Here is a 9,039-nt window from a genome sequence, read left to right as displayed (position 1 = left end):
TCTATTTTATCTTTCTTTTTCACTACCTCTTTTACCTTATCATATGTGCACCAGCCCACAGTTTTAAATTGCCCAATATGTATAAAATCATAGTTTGGTAATTTTTCACAATCGCTTCGACTTCCTGGAGATTTCCACTGCTTCCTTTCACTTATTTTCTGTCTTTCTTGTATGGATGTTATTATCTGCTTACATTCGGTTTTATTCTCTTTTACCTCTGGGAGTGGGAAAGTCAGTATTCCCCAACTTATCGGTTCTCCAGCCGTTTTTGGTAAAGGCAAACATGCTGTAATCCTGCTTGTATTTTGCATTTTAGCAAAATCTTTGATTAACCTAATCATCAAATTTTCCTCAGGATCTCTCTTTGGAATATAAATCTCCTGGGGTGCTTGGGTTAGTTCTATGGCTTGCTTTGCTCTGGCCTCAGTAACATTAATTTCGCTATACCCAAAGGTAGTAGCATTTAAATACTGGCATCTGTAAGTTCCCAAGTTGGATCTTTTTATCCCTTTAATAATCTGGACTAACATTCCTCCCAGTCTCAATTCTGTTGCAATGAATATGTCATCTACATATTGTAACAAGAGATACTGTGTTCTTGGTACCTGAATTTTTCCCTGTGTAGTCCAAACCTCCAGTTCTTTTGCCAGTTGGTTTCCAAAAAGTGTTGGGCTATTCTTGAATCCTTGCGGGAGCCTCGTCCACATAAGTTGCATTTTTCGTCCGTTATATGGGTTTTCCCATTCAAAAGCAAAAAGTTTCCTGCTATCTTTGTCAAGGGGAATGCAGAAGAAGGCATCTTTTAAATCAATTACTGTAAACCATTTATATTTTTCCTTCACAGATGTCAACAATATATATGGATTAGCTACCACTGGATGTATATCTTTTGTAATGTTGTTGATGGCCCTCAGATCTTGTACTAACCTATACTCCCCGTTCGGTTTCTTTACTGGAAAGATCGGAGTATTATATTCTGACTCACATTCCTCCAATATCCCAAATTTTAAAAATTTCTCGATGATTTCTACTATTCCGTACCGGGTTTCCATTTTTATGGGATACTGTTTTATTCATACTGGCCTTGCTCCCTCTTTTAATTCCACTATTACCGGTTGAGCAGTCTTTGATTTTCCCGGAATACTTGTTTCCCAAACTGTAGGGATCACTGCCTCCTCTACCTTCTTAGGTATGTGGGGTTTGGGATTCTCCTTTACTACTAGGATCTTTCCTATGTTTGATTCTGGGACTTGTGTAATCAATTCTCCATTTTCAAAGCTAATTTTTGCATCTAGTTTAGATAACAAGTCTCGTCCCAGAAGAGGAACCGGGCAGTCGGGTACATATAAGAATTCATGTGTTAATTCCTTTCCCCCAAATCGTAATTCTAAGGGTCGCATGAATGGTCGTATTTCCTCTTTCCCTGTGGCTCCCACTATTGTAGTTGTTTTATTTCCTATTTTTCCATACAAATCATTTAAAACTGAATATGTTGCCCCAGTATCCACCAAAAATTGCACCTCTTCCCCTCCTAGTCTTATTTTTTACTAGAGGTTCACCGCTATCTAGATCTAGTCAACTTTGATTTCCGTAATCTCCCAGAACCATCGCTTTTGCTGCCTCAGCATTTCCAAATGAACTCCCCGTCTGTCTTATTCTTTGTGGACATTCATTTTTCCAGTGTCCCTCCTGCTTGCAATACGTACACTGGTTGATCCCTAATCTGGCCGGATAATTGAGTCCAAATCCTCTTCTCCGTCCACGCACCGTTCCTCTTCCCCTACCTCGGTTTCCGAATTCATTCTGACCTCTACCTTGCATTACCGCCAGCAGGTGCCGCTGCTGCCTTTGCGCACTATCTCTTTCACGATTGTTATAGACCTTTCACGCTGTTTCCAGCAATCTATCTAAGTCTCGCAACTCCGCGCCCTCTAATTTTTGCAACTTCTTTCTAATGTCATCTTGCGACTGTCCTAAGAAAATCAAAGCTAACTGGGCTTTAGCTTGTTCTGTCTCCACGTCCAGATCCGTGAATTTCCTAGCCACTTCTTTCAATCGCTCTAAAAATGCAGAGGGAGACTCCGTCTTCTACTGTCTAACACTATACAGCTTTGACCAATTAATTGTTTTGGGCATAGCGTTCTATACCCCAACAACTACCCATTCCTGATATCTCCTCAAGTTCCTCATTCCTCCCATAGCATTATAATCCCACATGGGATCTTCAAGAGGAAAATTCTGATCAACCGTCCCAGTGACAACACCCTGTCTAATATCTTCCCTGACCCGCTCACGGGCAGTTCTCAACACCATCTCCTTTTCTGTAGAATCCATCAAAGTGTCCAATAACACCTGAATATCATCCCAATCAGGATTCTGAGTCTTTAGAATCATTTTTACTACCCTAGCTACCTTGTCTGGGTTTTCTCGATAAACTCCAGCAGACTGTTTCCAAAGCATCAAATCTCCTGGCATAAAAGGCACTTTAACATATACCAGACCCTCTGCTTCCACCCCCTGACGTAGCGGCGCTAGTAATGCCCTAGACGGCTGATGTCCAGCCTCCCTCCCCTGGATTTCTCTTTGCCGCGTTCGATGAGAGATCGGAGTACCCGGATAGTCCTGCTCCTCCTCATATTTGCATTTTCTATCCACTCCGTCTCTGCTCTTCCCATCATTACCCGATCCCCCCTCCCTGGGGTCAGACAATGTTGATGGGGCTGAGGGGGTTATCAATAGGTCGAAATCATCATCTGGTGTCGTGAGGCATTTTCTACCACTAAACATTTTATGCACTTTTTCTCAACCATACAACCATCACATTGCCCATTTGATTTTACACTAACGACCATTAGTCCACATGCTCTTTTCCATTCATCATTCCGTCTTAAAATAAAGAACAGTTCTACATATGGTACTTCATCCCATTTTCCCTCTCGTCTACAAAACAACATTAGTTGCAAAATCATATTATAATCTAAAGTCCCATTTTCTGGCCAACAGACCTGGTCTTCTAATTCATATTGTGTCCACCAGACATTACAATATTCAATCAACTTTCCTTTTTGCATATCCTGCCCAAATCCTCCCTCCTTCCAGTGACTCAAATACATCCTAACGGAGATGACTTAGGTATTGATGACATTTTGGTTGAGATATTACCACAAACAGTTTAAGATAGATTAACTAGATAGAAAAGTATAGATTACTGAGAGCAGGACAAACAATTGAATTACACAGAGCACAGACTACCAAAAATACCAGAATTCCGGAATTACCAGACCAGACCACTGATGCCGAACCTGCAGAGCTTTCGCCACTGTCTTACGGACGGCGCCTAGGCTTCCCGTCGGAGCTCCTGAGCCCAACCAAGCGCAGCTTTCGCCGCGTCTGACAGGCAGGCTTTACCAGACCCCAAATGGTACCATTCCCGATAAAGCACCGTGTCTTACCAATATCCCTGGTCCGTTGGGAGCAGCAGAGGTCGGTCGCAGTCGATGGCTCCCCGAGAATCACTCGGTGCCGGCTGGAGCAGGATCGATGCGCGAGCTGCCTCAGCAATGCCCGCGAGGTCCCACCTGGGTCGCCAAAACCGTTAGCAGAGTGACAAACACATAACCACACTAGGAGGTTATATGTGGTGCTTTATTTCGAGGCCCCGGGAACCAGGGGTACGCACCCAGATCTGGTTCCAAAGACTGTCACATCGCGTCCGCTTTTTATTCTCTAAAAGTTTTGCAATCTAATGTATATTCAACAGGTTACTTCATTATCTAATACATATGCATAGGTAAATTGCTTCATCGCCTTATTGCGACATCAGTCTCTATTGTGCCTGCATAGCCCCCTCTGGGGGTCGTCCTGATGAAGTAAGTAGTCTTCCTCAGATGAAGTAAGTAGTCTTCCTCGCGTTGTCCTTTTCACCTTCTGTTCTTTTGGCAAACTCGTTGATTTTTCTTGGCTGGATCTGCTCTTATCTCCACTTGACCGCTCAGGTATATCTTTCTTGCCCCACGAAACTTATTCTTCTGTCTTCTACAAAATTTATGATGGTCTTTTGGCTATTGCAGGTGTATGTTCGACTTGGGTAGGGTAGTTAGTACATACTTTTCCTAAGCACACCTTAATCCTATTTACCATATAAGGTCTATTAAACAAGTACCTTAGTGTTTGTTACTAGGATACAGAATAATACATTAGAAATCAACAGAATCATACTGTTCCTACATCCAATCCTAGTTATTGATTCATCAATGATCAGTGTTTCTGTTATAGTTGTTATTTTAAATGTAGCAACAGGACTCGCAAACTGTACAGACTTTACAGACTTGACAGGCATCGCATACTTCACAGATTTACAGGCCTTGCATTCTTTAGATACTTTACAGTCTTCACAGACTTTACAGATTTTACAGGCCTCACATACTTTACAGACTTTACAGACTTTATAGACTTGACAGGCCTCGCATTCTTTACATTCATTACAGGCCTCGCATACTTTACAGACTTGAAAGGCTTTAAAGGCGTCACATTCTTTATAGGCCTCAAATACTTTACAGACTTTACAGGCCTCGCACACCTTACAGAAGTTACAGGCCTCGCATACTTTACAGACTTTACAGACTTTATAGACTTGACAGTCCTGGCATACTTTACAGACTATACAGACTTTACAGACTTGACAGGCCTTGCATACTTTAGAGACTTTATAGACTTAACAGACTGTACAGACTTTACAGGCGTCGCATACTGTACAGATTTTAAAGGCCTCGCATACTTTACAGACTTTACAGACCTCGCGTACTTTGCAGACATTACCGGCCTCGCATACTTTAAAGAATTTACAGACTTTACAGACTTGGCAGACTTGACAGGTCTCACGTACTTTACAGACTTCAAAGACTTTATAGACTTTACAGGACTCGCATACTTTACAGACTTGAAAGGCTTTACAGGCCTCGCACACTTTACAGACTTTACAGACTTTACAGGCCTCGCAGACATTACAGACTTTACAGGACTGGCATCCTTTACAGACTTCACAGACTTTCTCGACCTTACAGACTTGAAAGGCCTCACATACTTTTTTACAGACTTTACAGACTTTACAGAATTTAGAGGCCTCGTGTACTTTACAGGCTTTAAAGAATTTAAAGGCCTCGCATACTGTACAGACTTTACAGCCTTGAAAGGCCTCGCATACGTTACCAAATTTACAGGTCTCGCATACTTAACCGAATTTACAGGCCTCGCATACTTTACAGACTTTATAGACTTGACAGGCCTCACATACTTTACAGACTTTACAGGCCTTGCATACTTTACAGACTTTATATAGTTTAAAGGCCTTGCAGACTTTACAGACTTTACCGGCCTCGCATACTTTACAGACATTATATATTTTATAGGCTTCGCATACTTTACAGTCTTTAAAGGCTAAGTGTTCTTTATAGAATTTACAGGCCTCACATACTTTACAGACTTTACAGGCCTCACATTCTTTACAGACTTTACAGGCCTCACATACTTTACAGACCTTACAGGCTTTACTGACTTTACAGACTTCACAGATTTTACAGGCCTTGCACACTTTACAGATTTTACAAAATTTACAGAATTTACAGGCCTTGCATACTGTACAGGCTTTACAGACTCTACAAGCCTTGCATACTTTACAGACTTTGCAGACTTTACCAGCCTCGCATACTTTACCGACTTCACAGGCCTTGCATACTTTACAGACTTTACAGAATATACAGGCCTCGCATACTTTAAAGACTTCTCACACTTTACAGGCCTTGCAGACTTTACAGGCCGCGCAGACGTTACAGCCTTTACAGGCCTCACATGCTATTCAGACTTTACAGCCTTTACAGGCCTCACATACTTTTCAGACTTTACAGTCTTTACAGGACTCGCACCCTGTACAGACTTTAGAGACTTTACAGACCTCACATACTTTACAGAATTGACAGGCCTCACGTACTATACAGACTTTACAGACTTTACAGGCCTAGCATACTTTACAGAATTTACAGACTTTACAGACTATACAGGCCTTGCATACATTTCAGACATTATAGACTTTACTGACTGTACAGACTTTACAGGCCTCGCGTACTTTACACTCATTACAGGCCTTGCATAATTTAAAGACTTTAAAGACCTTGTATTCTTTACAGTCTTTACTGGCCTCGCATACTTTACAGATTTTACCGGCCTCGCATACTTTACAGACATTATAGACTTTACTGACTGTTCAGACTTTACAGGCCTCGCGTACTTTTCAGACTGTAAAGGCCTCGCCTACTTTACAGATTGTAAAGGCCTCGCAAACATTACAGACTTAACAGATTTTAAAGACTTTACAGGCATCGCATTCTTTACAGTTTTTCCAGGTCTCGCATACTTTACAGTCATGACAGACCTCGCGTTCTTTACAGAATTTACAGGTCTCGCATACATTACAGACTTTTCAGGCCTCACATACTTTACATTCATTACAGGCCTCACATAATTTACAGACCTAACAGACTTCACAGGCCTTGCATACTTTACAGACTTGAAAGGCTTTAAAGGCGTTACATTCTTTATAGGCCTCAAATACTTTAGAGACTTTACAGGCCTTGCATACCTTACAGACTTTATAGATTTAACAGACTTTACAGACTTTAGATGCCTCGCAGACTTTACAGACTTTACAGACTTTACAGACTTTACAGACTTTACAGATTTGACAGGCCTCAGATACATTACAGAATTGACACTTTACCAACTTTACAGATTTTACTGAATTTACAGGCCTCGTATACTGTAAAGACTTAACAAACTTTACAGTCCTCACAAACTTCACCGACTTTACAGGCCTTGCATACTTTACAGACTTTACAGACTTCACCGACTTTACAGACTTCAGAGATTTGACAGGCCTCAGATACATTATAGATTTTACAGACTTTATAGGCTTTACAGGCTTTACAGAATTTACAGGCCTTGTATACTGTATAGACTTTACAGACTTCACTGACTTTACAGACTTCACTGACTTTACAGACTACAGATTTGACAGGCCTCAGATAAACTACCAACTTTACAGACTTTACAGGCTTTACAGACTTTACAGACTTTACAGGCCTCGCATACTGTATAGACTTAACAGACTTTACAGGCCTTGCATACATTACAGACTTTAGAGACTTTACAGGCCTCGCATACTTTACAGAATTTACAGACTTCACTGACTTTACAGGCTTTACGGACTTGACAGGCCTCACATACTTTACAGACTTAGAGACTTTACTGACTATAGAGGCCTTGAATACATTACAGACTTTAGAGACTTTACAGGCCTCGCAGACTCTACAGTCTTTACAGGCCTCACATACTTTACAGACTTTACATAATTTACAGGCCTCGCATACTTTTCACACTTTACAGACTTTACAGAATTTAAAGTCCTCGCATACTTTATAGAATTTACAGATTTTACAGGCCTTGCCGACTTTAAAGACTTTACAGGCCTCACATACTCTTCAGACTTCACAGACCTCACATACTCTTCAGACTTCACAGACCTTACAGGCCTCGCATATTTAACAGACTTTACAGAGGTAACAGGCCTCGCATACTTTACAGACTGTACAGACTATACAGACTTTACAGGCCTCACATACTTTGCACACTTCAAAGACTTTATAGAATTTACAGGCCTTGCATACTGTACAGACTTTATAGACTCTACAGGAATCCCATGCTTTACAGATTTACAGGTCTCGCATACTATTCAGACTTTTCAGACTTTACAGGCCTCACATGCTTTACAGACTTTACTAACTTTACATATTTTACAGGCCTTGCAGACTTACGGGCCTCGCATACTTTACAGACTTTACAGACTTCACAGACTTTACGGACTTGACATGCCTCGCATTCTTTACAGAATTTGCAGACTTTACATAATTTACAGGCCTTGCATACTTTACAGACTTTACAGAATTTACATACTTAACAGACTTTACAGGCCTCACATTCTTTACAGACTTTACAGAATTTACATACTTAACAGACTTTACAGGCCTTGCATACTTTACAGACTTTACAGGCCTTGCATACTTTACAGACTTTAGAGACTTTATAGAATTTACAGACCTCGCATACTGTACAGACTTCATAGACTTTACAGGACTCGCATAATTTACAGACTTTACAGTCTTTTCAAGCCCCGCATACTTAATAACTTTACAGACTTCACAGACTTTAGAGACTTTAAAGGCCTCGTATACTTTACAGACTTTACAGATTTTACAGGACTCGCATACTTTACGGTCTTTACAGTCCTCACATACTTTACAGACATTACATATTTTACAGGCCTCGCATACTTTACAGACATTACATATTTTACAGGCCTCGCATACTTTACAGACTTCACAGGCCTTGTGTACATTACAGACTTTACAGACTGTACAGACGTTACAGGCCTCGCATACTCTACAGAATGTATAGGCCTTGCATACATTACAGACTGTAAAGGCCTCGCATACTTTACTGACTTTACAGGCCTCGCATACTTTACAGACTTAACAGACTTTACAGGCCTCCAATACTTTACAGACTTGAAAGGCTTTACAGGCGTCACATTCTTTACAGTCCTCAAATACTTCACAGACATTACAGGCCTGGCATCCTTTACAGATGTTTCAGGCCTTGCATACTTTACAGACATTACAGACTTTACAGTCTTTGCATACTTTACAGGCTTTACAGTCTTTACAGACTTCACAGGCATCGCAGACTTTACAGATTTTAAGGACTTGACTGGCCTCACATACTCTACAGACTTTGTAGACTTTACAGACTGTACACAGTTTACAGGCCTCGCATACTGTCCAGACTTTACAGGTTTCGCATACTTTACAGTCTTTAGAGACTTGACAGGTTTCGTATACTTTAGTAAATTTACTGACCTCGCATACTTTAAAGAAGTTACAGGCCTCTCATTCTTTCAAGATGTTACAGGCCTCACATACTTTACACACT

The sequence above is a fragment of the Phaenicophaeus curvirostris genome (genome assembly GCF_032191515.1).
Source record: "Phaenicophaeus curvirostris isolate KB17595 chromosome W unlocalized genomic scaffold, BPBGC_Pcur_1.0 scaffold_35, whole genome shotgun sequence".
Taxonomy (NCBI): Eukaryota; Metazoa; Chordata; class Aves; order Cuculiformes; family Cuculidae; genus Phaenicophaeus; species Phaenicophaeus curvirostris.
This window is presented reverse-complemented; position numbering follows the sequence as displayed.